Consider the following 12,962-nt stretch of genomic DNA (forward strand, 5'->3'; position numbering starts at 1 on the left):
CAGGGTTCTGCAAACGCTGCAGCCACGTTAATGCCATGTGGTCTGTGTGAATGGTGAAACAGGCACCGTCGAAATACATGTCAAATTTCTTTATTGCAAACACAATTGCTAGACACTCACGTTCTGTGACCGCGTAATTGCGCTCAGCCGAAGTGAGCGTATGGCTAGCAAATGCGACCGGACGGAGAACACCCTCAAACTCCTGCATCAGCAGTGCGCCCAGTCCATAGTCGCTAGCATCAGTCTGCAAGACAAATTGTTTGTTGAGGGTCGGTATCCTTAACGCCGCTGTTTCCGCGATTGCGCGAAACAGGGCTTCAAAAGCTTGCTGTTCAGCCTCCTCCCATTGTAATTTTACGCCTTTCCTTAGTAACTGGTTTAGCGGACGTGACAACTCCGCACAATGAGGGATGAAGCTACGGTAAAAGGCTATCATGCCCAAGAAGCGCGGCAAGCTCTTAACATTAGGCGGGCACGGATACTCTGTAATTGCCTTTAGTTTGGCATCGTTAGGACGAAACTCTCCCTTGTCCACGACAAAGCCGAGCAAGTCAAATTTGCTTGTCGCGAGTTGGACCTTTTTAGGATTTATGGTGAGACCGGCGCGTTTCATGTGGTCACGCACATCTCTGAGATGCACGAGATGCTCCTCAAAGGTACGCGAAAAGACGACGACGTTTTTCATATAGGCCATCGCGTACTTATAACGTGTATCATCAATAACGTTGTCCATTATTCTTTGAAACGAGCTCGGGCAGTTCTTCAGCCCAAACGACATCCGCACAAACTCGAAAAGACGCCTGTAGCATGTGAAGGCGGTTTTCGGAATATCATCAGGGGGCATTTCAATTTGCTAAAAGCCGCGTGAGCAATCTAGAGTAGTAAACAAGCGGGCACCACCAAGCGAGGAAATGATGGATTCTACGGCAGGAAAAGGATATACGTCTCTTACAGTTACGTCGTTGAGACGATGGTAGTCCACGCAGAGGCGCACGTTGCCGTCTTATTTTGGCGCCAACACGACTGGAGATGCATGGGCACTCTGCGACGGCCGCACAACCCCCGCGTTCAGCATTTCATCAAGGGCGACATGCAGTTTTGCCTTCTTCTGGATGCTGAGCGGCCGTGGATTGCAGCTCCAATGAGGGGCGTCTCCCGTGTCAATGCGATGTTGAAGGACGGTTGTCCGTCCAGGGGCCTCCGTGAACATTTCAGCAAACGGCTCCAGCACATAGGCGAGCTGCTCCCTCTCATAGTCACTGCCATTACACTCCTCAAGCAACCGCCTGATTCGCTCAGGCAACACGGATTTTGTTGCGACTGCGGCGGACCTTGGCATGGTAGAGATATGCGTTGACGCCAGAAAAGCTATCAAGTCTGCGTCGTTGCCCAATCTGTAACCACCTCCCGCCAAGTCAAGCAGGAGGCCCTCGCGAATAATGAAATCCCGGGCCAAAATCATGGGTACCGCCATGCCAGGGCAGTACGTAAAGCGCTGCCGACACCTTCTGCTTGCGTAAGAAATGTGCAAGCGCACAGCAACACGCACTTCAAGCACAGCACCATTGGCCACTTGCAACCGGGTGCTGCATTGGCGCAACTTAACACCACGTGCTCGGCAAAGTTCAAAGACGGTATCACCAATGCGCGACAAACTGCCGCCGGTATCAACCAATGCCGAAACATCCGTTTTAAGAACGTGAACAGAAAGATGTGGTGCTATGGGCTTTTTGCGTGCTTCAACACGGCAAGCAGTGGGTAAAAAGCACCAGTCCTCGCCACCAGCCAATTATGGGCCACTCAGTGATGGGTTAGTCACCATCATTGCCTTGGGCTGCATTCCTTAATCTCGATGGCTATTTGTATTTCGGCGACCAGCCATCACACGCGGACACTCACGACGGATGTGTCCTGGCTGTCCACATTGGTAACAGCCGCCAGCTTTATTTTCGTCAGGCACGTAGCCTCGCGACCCTCCCGTCTCGACAACTGGACGAGAAGGACCTCTGGAGTTCAGGGGATTTTGTTGCCGACCCCAAAGAGAGAGACTCGGGTCTGGGAGCGGTGAGCCTGCCAGTAAAGAGGGCCTGTTTTTCCAACACAGGAACCCTGGCTCAAACCGCTGCGGGGAGTTCCCGCCATGGGCTGCACCATCTAGTGGTCTTCCGTGCTCCAACTCCCTGTCGCCAAGGACAGAACGATCTAGTGCCCGGGTGGAATTCAAGCCCGCCGCTGCATTACGCGGCTGTCGACTTCGCTCTGGCGAAGTCTCAAGGGTGTCTCTCCATGCACAAGCTGGCTCGATTGCTTCCCTTACTGGCGGAGGGGGTACATAATTCAGCTCCGTAATGAGAGCTTCCTCGACTGACCGGCCTGATCGTGCCATCTCCTCTAGGCTCGATTATTCACGACCACGTAAGTAAAGTCGGAAGCGCGGATGGCATCGTCGTAAGACGTGCCTCACCATTTCTGCATCAGAAGCACCCGGGATAGCTCGTTTGATGAGCTCCTGGATAGCTCGGATGTATTCGACCAAGCCCTCGCGCGGGTGCTGCGTACGTGCTTCCAACTCACGGCGGAAGCGGTAGTCGTAGTCGGGAGGCAGGAACTCCTCGCGGAAGCGGGCCGCGAAGTCAGCCCAGGACGCTAACGGAGCCTGCAGGCGCCACCAGCGACCGGCGTATCCCTCCAGAGCAACTGGCAGGACGCGGGCCAGGACGAACTCGTCCGAGGCACCCGACGCCGCCTTGTATACGGTGAGGTCGCCCAGGAAGTCCGCTACTGTCTTGCGGTCATCGTATCCCATGTACCGTGGTACCTCAATGTTCGGCTGGAACGATGGCCCGTGCTCGGACCCATCGCGTTCTAGCCCGAGACCTGCCAGCCGGTTCGTGAGGTTCTCGCAGAGGTCCATGATTGGTTGGAGCACGCCGATGAGCCCAGTGGCGTCCGCATCCCTTGCGGGCTCACGCGAAGCAACCAAGGGCCTCCGACCCGTGGGTAGCGGCTCCACAGACAGGCATGTCCCTGGGACGAAATGCTCTCGCGCGCCGCCAGGCGAACACACGAAAAAGAAATGGTGATAAACAACACAGGCCACTAAAAATGCACTTCAAAATACGATAAGGACTATCAAAATCCCGGCGGTCACGAAAAAAACGCCAATGTAATTACCCCGCTAAACGCCCACTGCGGAACACCTGAACAAGAAAGAAGACCACAACGCCCTTCACAGGAACCACGGCCGGGCCAACGTTGGGCGCCAAATGTGGTACCGGGGTTCTTGCATCCGGCCGCGGTTTCCCAGAGAGACACTGAGCCCCCTCAATCGCATCTTTACTGGGAGTCCCGCTGCGCCAAGGTCCACTGCTCATCCGATCCGGATGAGCACACCTAGTCCAGCCCAGTCCGCCATGTTCTGACCTAGCTCGTATCGCGCTACATCTTCCTCTTCACCCGGCCCATGTCCATCCTTTGGGATTGTCCCCCGCCACTGTTGCCCAATTACCACAAGCTCCAAGACGAAGTCACTGATGCCTTCACCTGGGCGTTGGTCTCCACGGTAGAACTTGTACCTTTCCACTACCACGGAGCGCTTCGGTGTGTAGTGCTTTCGCAGGGTCTTCACAACATCTTCGAAGCTGGCTTCTGCAGGAGTCTTCGGAAACAACAGGTTTTGAAGCGTTATAAACGCGGCCTCCCCATTGGGCGCCAAAAACGCCTGCTCCTTCGTTGCCTTCTCTATCTTTTTAGCAGTTGCGAATGCTTCGAAGCGTTGAACATAGATGTCGAAGTCACCTTTTTCCGGCGAAAATTCCGGAAGGTGGACGAAAACCCCGCTGCTACTCGCCATGGTAGTTGGTTGTCCCGTTGTCATAGCTCCCTGCATTGAATCCATTCCACCCTCGTCGCCAATGTTGGGTTTGGAAATGACGGGAGCACGACGACACGACAGCAGTGGCTTACTGCTTTATTCGACGCATAGACTGGCGTCAGCACAAAGTACAAGTCAAGAAGAAGCACACACAGATAGGGCTGCCGGCTTATGAAGCCGGCGCACACTACGTCACCGTCGCGTAGACAGTCGCTCACATCTTATCAAGAGATAGCACCGGGCGCGCGCTGTGCCGAACACTGCAAGATGCCGAGCTGCCGGACGTAACACACGTCAATTCAAACAATGTCCTCAACGCGCCGAACTCTGCAATCCCTACACAGCGCAGCTCGCCACCGGACAAACCGGACGTCATCGCCCCCACATGCATCAAGCACGCTACGAGCTACATGAACACAATCGCCGACGGAAGCGGCGCGACTGTAAACACAACGCTGTAAACACTGTCAAGTTCAGGTCTGACAAATAGAAACCCATGGCACACATAAAATAAAATCAAGCAGATTTGAAATTCACCGAAACTCAACAAGATTAACAACCTCTTAACGAAATTTCTAGTACCCGGAACAACAAAAAACAAACGCCAGCATCGAGCATCTGTGAATAAGCGGATAGTGATCTGGATACGAACGGACGTCAGTCTACGTGAACGCTTCATTGTGCCTGGGGGCAGACACAATTCGGATTGGGAGCACGATTACGAGAGTATCAGCGCGCCCGGAAACGAAAACGGACGACAAAAGCTGCCACCCGAACACACGCAGAAAACCGGCCACGCCCACGGCCACGGCCGCACCAACAAGCCCCGAGCTCCCTTGAGCCTGAGCTGACCCAGACTTCGTTCTTTTATTCCTGACAACAAGAGGAGACGCCAGACGCAACGCGAGTGCTTACATTCTGCTTCACTCTCTCACATCTACGTGCCTTCGCGCAGTAAGTCGCCCTACGACAGTGCAGCGTGTCAGACGTTTTCTTCCTCTGTCCTGAACTGTATGTAGCCTGTGTTTTTCTAATCAATTAAACATTTTATTTTTTCTATTTAGTCTTCCATTCGAGATATGACCTAGGTAACAGTACAGATAAGTTGATTATGCGTAATACAAATTGAGTTCTCATGAGTACAGAGTGAGTAGTACTCGTGAGTACAGATTGAGTACTCATGAGTACAGAGTGAGTACGCATGAGTACAGATTGAGTACGAATACTCGTGAGGACAATTGAGTTTGAGTAAAAGTGAGTATGTTTACAAATGAGCATTTGATGAGGGAGTACGAGTGATTTTGTAAACAGATGAGATTTTTGTTTCGGAGTTTGATTGAGTACAGCGTGAATGAAAACAACTGTGATTGAGTTTGAGTTCTTTCTGTTTTGCCGACCTATGCGCCCAATGTACGGTTGAATCGTCGGTCAATCCTAGTCTGTCGGTTGTAGGCGCTCTTTCTGGGAACGACTCGGCATACGGTGAGCAGTGCCTCTACCACGTCAGATAAGAAGACGAGTACCCTGTTACTCAACAATTTCCTCGGCGCTCTATGGTGAAGTATAAAACTTTGGAGGAGAAAGGATGCCACGTCGCGGGCGGTAGCAGTGGGTAGTGCGGCTGTTTCTGTATACCTTGTAACGTGGTCAATCACGACAATAATCCAGTGATAACCTATAGCCGTGGTGAGGCGCGGACCATATATGTCGATGCCGACACGGTCGAAACGTCGAGACGGCCATTGTACCGGCTACAGCGGGCCGGCTGGGTGTTGAAGGGGAGGCTTGCGCCGGTGGCAATCTGAACACGAGCGGATGAACTTTGATACAAACGTGTACATTACGCGCGAGTAACAGCGCACACACAAACGCGCGTACGTTTAAGGACCCCAGCATGCGCGACGCTGCGGCAGTTGTAGTAGGACTAGAAATGAGTGCGAAAATGGCCAAGGACGACGAGTAACCACTTACGGCCCAAAGATGAGTAGTTGGGGTGGTTTGTGAAGGTCGTACCGATTGGCGCAGTGCGAGGCCTGACGGCGCAGCGCAAGCGAGACGGCAATGGTTGATAAACTCGACATATATTGAGAGACAGAGGCTATCCACTGATATTTAATCTATTCTGCAGCCATGTCAAAGGTGTCTAGAGACGACACGGCACTATCTGTTGTGTATATACTGTAATCGTGCAATACCACGGGTGACCTGGACAGAGCATCAGCATCGTGCTCCAGGAGGCAAAGAGACCAACGACCGAGTATGCCGGAAGGGTCTTTGAGAGAAGACAGGCAGCAGAGAGCGTGGTGGTCCATGACGACATTGAATGGACGACCGTAGATGTAAGGGCAAAACTTGTTGATTGCCCAAACGATCGCTGGTAATTCCTTTTCGGTAGCGGAATAATTCCGCTCCGGGTTCGTCAGAGTGCGGCTGCCGTATGCACTGACGTATTCGCAGAAGCCGGCTTTCCGCTGAGCTGGAACGGCGCTAAGACCGAAACACCGGCATCACTGGGCACTTCAGGAGGTCCAAGTGGGTCAGAATGGCGCAGTATGTGGGGCGTCGTAAGCAGGTGCCGGAAGGTCACAAATCCCCTGTGACAAGCAGGCGGCCACTGGGGACATTCGTTCCGTCCGCTGGGGAGTGCGTTAAAGGGGCGATGTTGGGGGCAAAATTTCAAACGAATCGGCGAAAATACAAATACAAGCTGATAAAGCTATGTACGTCTTTCAGAATGGTCGGTTTCGGAAATTGTGCCAGTGCACGCAGCTCATCCGAGTATGGAAGGACGCCGTCTTTGGAAACAACATGGCCCAAAATTGTAAGCTTGCTGGCAGCGAAGCGGCACTTTCTCAGATTCAGTTCCAGGCCGGCTGATGTGATGCAGGTAACCACTTGGTCATGGCGCTCAAGATGCATGTAGAAATCAAGGCGGAAGCACAACCATGTCATCCGAATAATAAAGACATGTTTTCCACTTGAGGCCACGTAAAACATTGTTCATCATTCGTTCGAAAGTGGCTGGCGCAATACAGAGGCCGAATTGCATCGCGTAAACTCGTAGAGCCCGTCAGGCGTAACGAATGCCGTTTTGGAGCTATCGGCATCAGCCATGGACACGTGCCAATAACCGCGCCGCAGGTCGAAGGAGGAGAAAACCTCGGCACCATGTAGGCATTCAGGAGCATCGTCGATACGGGGTAGCGGATAACCATCTTTGTGTGTAATCTTATTTAGGTGGCGATAAAACACGCCGAACTGGATCGAACCATCGCTTGTTTGGACCAGAACCACACGAGACGCCCGCTGGCTGGTAGAGGGTCGGATGACGTTACTGGTAAGCATATCAGGCACTTGCTCATTTATCACGTGGCGCGTCGCAGGCCACACGCGGTATGGTCTCTGTCGCAGTGGGGCGGAAACACTAATATTTATTAGTGTTCTTTCTTGTGAGGTCAATTGTTTGTGTAAGATGAAATTCTTGCTACGATGTACAGTGGTGGTGCGGTATCAAAAAGACGTTATTATGTTTTTGACTTCATCTGACCATAGGCAGGCGTACTCACTCGTGAGTACACTCATTTGTACTCATTTGTACTCAAACGTACGAGTGAGTATGATGATGACTCAGTACACACCCCGATTAAAAAAGTGAGTCGGATGAAGATTGAGTACAGGGGTAAGTCCACTACTCCTTAGTACAGTACTCATCAGTACACTACTGATGAGTATAAGAACTCATGAGTATGGCACTCATGAGGGTGACTACTGAATAGTATGAGTACTCATGATTATATGTACTCGTGAGTATACAGTATTCATGAATACAGTCTTCATAAGTACAGTACTCATGAGTACATAGTCCTCATGTGTACTGTACTCATGAGTACAATACTCATGAATACTGTATTTTTGAGTGCTTGCACTCGTGAGTACATGCACTCCTGATTACAATACTGGAAACAAGTCAAATCGCGAACTGAAGTCTGGATGCGCGTGTACGAGTCACAAACATTTAGCTGCGCTACCGTGCAGCTAAGCTCTCAAAGATGGTAAAATCAGACAACGAAAACTGCGGCTCTCCGCTTTCCCGGCCTCTGTTTGGTGGTGCTAGCATTTTGCTGCGGTCGCTCGTTATTAAGAGGTAACGATGAAATGAAAAAAACAAGGGAGTGTGTCCTGGCGGGAAGCACGGCCGCAATTGCTGTTTCTACAGCACGTGTTGATTGGCGGAGTTATTTTTGTTTACAAATACGCGCCTTGAAATGCGTAGCTGCTTCGTTCCACTTGCTTCGTTCAAGATGTTATTGGGGAAGTGGTGGGGAATGCTAACAATGCATGCATTACGCGCTCCGGAATCGCTCTTTTCCGGTCTTCAGCAGTTTCCGCAGACGCATGTCACGCTATGTTGTCGTTTTGTGTGCTTAACCGCTTATTTGGGGAGTACGTGTTATTTACGTGATTCACGTCAAATCGACTGATTGGTTTGCGCCAAGCGATAATTTGGATGATATACGTCCACTCATGTGGATTTATTAGGCTCTCGTTTTAAAACTTTTTGTTTAGGTTCGGTAAAACTATGGTCTCGCGCAGTATATTTACAAGCAAGCATATAGCCCCACCGTGAAGAAGTGGTGGTGTAATTTGCCCTTGTATTGAAAATAAAATATCCGAGTACACCGAAGCACGTCTGCGGGTTGTTAATCGTACAGCATAACGCCTAGTTTAGCGCGTGCGACGCCTTGTTTCTCCTCGCCTACTTTGTCGAAGAGCTCTAACATCTGGCCGCTGGAGGAGCGTTTTGCTTTCTAATTGTTTGCTTTCGAACAGCAAACCGAGGTGCCGCTCCTCGTCTATGCCACCATGTAAATGAGGAACCTGACGTCGATGGTAAATTTCGGTGGTTGCCCTTCTCTACTTTAATCTGCTGTTTACGTACGGGCGATTACTCCTCGCTGGCAACTACTGCCGAGTTAAGCTCGCAGAGTGGATGCCTTCTAAAGCGCAGTATTGTATGATGAACGCCAACGCCAGACGTTGGGTTTTTAGCTTAAGCTCGCGTCTTTGAACTTCTTATAAAACATGTTGCTTGCCCATAACTTTGTAACCGCACCTTGTTATCAATAGCTGTCAGCCTAATCAGCACTGCTTTAGGCAAGAGCTGCATATTTCCAATGTGCAACCAACGCACCAACACTGCAATACAGTGACGTCAGTGCAAGCCATCACGCTGTCGAAAACGCATCTGCAAGTTTTGTTTTCGAGTTCACAAAGAACGGCAAAGCAGTTTCACAGTGCTGTAACGGCTGCCAAGCCCCGGCACAAACTGGGTGCACTCCAGCCCTCGACTGCGAGCGATACCCGCTCCACACCACCTTCCCCCCTCCAAACACACACAGACATACGGTTGCGACTGGGCCAAGCCAGCTCAGTCGCTACTGTTGCGACGTTGCCCTGAAACGAAAACTGATGAGCAAAGCTGCAGCCAGAGGACACGCAAAAAACCGCAATTTACCGCCACGGCAGTGCCGAGAAGCCCCGAGCCCCACCAGGGCACGGCGCGCCCGATACGCCGGTGCTTTATTCCTGAGAACACGAGGGACGCCACACGCAACACGAGTACTTACGTTCTCTTTTGCTATCTCCTGTGTACTCGCCTTAGCGCAGGGCGTCGTTCTACGAAAGTACACTGTGAAGACGTGTTTTTCCCGTGCTCTTTATTCTGATGATTATCTAACCTGAGTATTTTTAATCAGTAAACCGTTTAAATTATTGCTCTTTAGCCTTTGATTCGACCTACGTTTTACGTAACATGGCGCGGTGAACAAGGTAACGATGTGAGGCCACGGGAGGCAGAAAGGACGAACAAGATGGACGACACGAACGAACCGCACCACGACTACGAGAGTATGGCACGCAGACGTGGGGTACCGATGCACTCCACGTGAACGGTGGTTGATCCACTACTGACTAAAACGGAACTCTAGGATCTGTGTTAAACGAAGAAACAGCAGTGCGTGAGTGCACTACGATCACGAGGGCTGCCTTGCTTTGGCCGTCAGGACATCGTCTCGCGTCTTCTAGCGGACAACGAGCAATGTGGCCCTCTCTCCAAACCAACGAATGTGCCAACAATAATTCAGGCTGGTGACCACGACAAAGGGGAGATAAACTTGCAAGCAGTTCTGTTCGTGAGGAGGATGCTTCGTGAAGAACGAGAACAAATTCTGAAACAACTGGCAATAGTTGCCCAGACGTTTCCCATGGTGCCTGGACTGCACGAGATCCGGACAGAGGCAGCATGCATGACACCACACACACAAAATGAGACGACGCATGAAAAACTGATTGCGTGCTCACCGCCACTCTTCCAGGTAATCGCCATGGCCATGATTTAAAAAAACGAAGCGAAGCTAAATGCATTTCTGGCGAGATCACAAACAGACGCTGCTCCAACACTGGACCCATCGACGAGCTACATCGCCCCCACGCAGGTAATTCCAGCAACGAGCAACGAGGCGCGCAACGTACGCTCCGCGCACGAGCCAGGAAGCACCACGTGCCTGGCACCTGCTCTTCTAGTCCAGACAAACATGAACAAAATGCTCAGAGCGCAGAATGGAGCGCAGCCTGTACGCACATTTTCCGCACGTTCTGTCCCAGACCCGGGTCGCACAACCAACGGCATCACATTTGGATTGGTGGATAAGCCACGACGATCGAGACGCATGGTGCACTGAACGCTCCATACGTGGCGAATAACAGCACACCAAAGTTAAGAGAGTTTCTCAGGAAAAACAAGACGTACAGCGAACGAAACACACCAGAGGTAATGAACGACGTCGAAGTTGGACAGGTGGAGCTGACCTCGCCGAACGAAATGCAAAGCGCCCGGAACGCGACCGAGCCAGGAATAGGAAACCGCTATTTGCGGCAACGTCTGCTCCCGGTGCTGCTATCTGGACTAGGCCAGCGAATGTCACAACCGCTGAAATAAACCTTAACACAAGCAACAACCAGCGCACCCGGTTCAGCCCTGTACTTGAATATACGAGCTCTCCGGCACCTGCTGCTCCAACTCGACTACAGCGACTGAACGACAATACATACGTGCAGGTAGCTCTTTCAACGCGCAACGACATGGCCAGGGCTTGCGGCACGTTCGAGTGAGAACGTATAAGATCACCGGCAGAGGCTGCTCTGATCGAGACTCCCACCACAAACCCCATTTCGTACAACGGGATGCAATCGCGAGCAAGCAGACTCGGGGCGAACGGAACCCCTTTGAGCCTGTTTTTGCGGGAGAGATAGCGATTTTAGCATTTTCGAAAGAACAGCGAAAAGACGAGAGCTTGGGCCACGACAGGGACACGGAAAGAACGGCAAAGAATGAGCCCGATCCAGGCAAAGGCATCCAAAACCGTAGCGATGAACTGACCCTTACGACGACCAGGAATGTGTGCCGAACGAACTAGCCGAAATTAGGACTAAGCAAAACACCAAAACGGTTTCACGTTCGCAGCAACCACTGCAAAAGCCAGCAGGGAGCCTCAACGACTTTGACCGATCCGCCACGCCAACATACGACAATGCAAGACCACTACACGCTAAAAGAAAAGACAAACGGATCCCGTACTATACGCAATGCACACCTCAATTCAAGCAACGTCCTACGCTGCAAACTAAGCCATCCCTGCGCACTGCAGCTCGCCAGCAGACAAAACGGACTTCTACGCTCCCACATTCATCAAGCACACAACCAGCTACAGGAACAAGATCGCCGACGTAAGCAACGCGACCAACGCAATTCCATAAACACTGTCAAGTTAAGGTGCGACAAACTGAATACCATGGCACACACATAGAAAACCAAGCTGATTTGATAATCACCAAACCTCAACGAAACCAACGCCCTGTAACGAAGTTTATAGTTTATGTGGATACGGTTCCAAATATACGCGGACAGGAAATTGTGCCTGGGAGTATTGAGTATTAGGTTGAGTATTCGTGAGTAACACAAATTGAGTACTCGTGAGTACTCATGAGTACACTCGTGAGTATAGATTGAGTACTCATGAGTTCAGAAGATTGAGTACTCATAAGCACAGATGGAGTACTCACGAGTACTGATTGGGTACTCATCATTAGATTGAGTACAAATACTCGTGAGGACAAATGAGTTTGAGTACAAGTGAGTACGATTAGAAATTAGAGTTTGATTAGTGAGTTTGAGTGATTTTGAGAACACACGAGATTTCGAGTCTAAGTTTGATTGAGTACAGCGTGAATGAAAAAACTTGTTAGTGAGTTTTAGTGAGTTCTTTCTGTTTTGCTGACCTCTTCATCTGACACGTTGTGTATTCTTTTATTATTGACTGATGTACTTAGAAAAAGTACATGTACATATTTTATTTTGTTTCTCATTCCAGTCATAAGTTTGTAATGATGACGAGATAAGCATCTCTACTGTTTTATACCCGTCGTTTTCATTCTGGTAATCACATGCATGGCTTTTTGTTACCTAGGAGATAAAACAATTGTATGTTTTAAATTTTTTTTCGTTCAGGTTTAGATTACTCATTTGGCTTGGTGTAACCTAAGCAAAAAAAATTCTCGTGCTAATTTAGTTGTTCTTCATGTGTACAAACGTTCTGCCATTGATGTATGCCATGGGTACGGTGAACTCGCCAAGCTGTCCCATGACAAGCTTTTTGTTCCTATTTCCCAGTGCCATCGGCCATACCATGCTGAATACGCCGGCTCTCGTCCGATCACCAGAGATAAGCAGCATTGGGCTCTCTCACAGTACTTGGGAGGGAGACCACATGGGAACACCGAGTGCCAATGGCATCCTCTTTTACCCGCCGCGGTGGCTCAATTGCTAACGCGCTGCGCTGCTGAGCACGAGGTAGGGGTTTGATTCCTTGCAGCGGCGGCCGCTTTTCTGATCGAGGCGAAAAGCAAACACACCCGTGTGTACGAGATTTCGGCGCACGTTAAAGATCCCAATGTGGTCAAAATTAATCCGGAGCCCTCCAACACGGCGCGCCTCATCGCCTGCGTTGCGTCGGCGTGTTAAACCCCACAA

General features: G+C 50.7%; 1 pseudogene; it reads left to right on the plus strand.

The window, feature by feature from the left end:
* Positions 1-12,603: 12,603 nt before the first annotated feature.
* Positions 12,604-12,724, plus strand: LOC144165368 (5S ribosomal RNA; annotated as a pseudogene).
* Positions 12,725-12,962: the final 238 nt, after the last annotated feature.

This window comes from Haemaphysalis longicornis, unplaced genomic scaffold (genome assembly GCF_048455015.1).
Source record: "Haemaphysalis longicornis isolate Haplotype H1 unplaced genomic scaffold, Haemaphysalis longicornis Haplotype H1 scaffold_14, whole genome shotgun sequence".
Lineage (NCBI taxonomy): Eukaryota > Metazoa > Arthropoda > Arachnida > Ixodida > Ixodidae > Haemaphysalis > Haemaphysalis longicornis.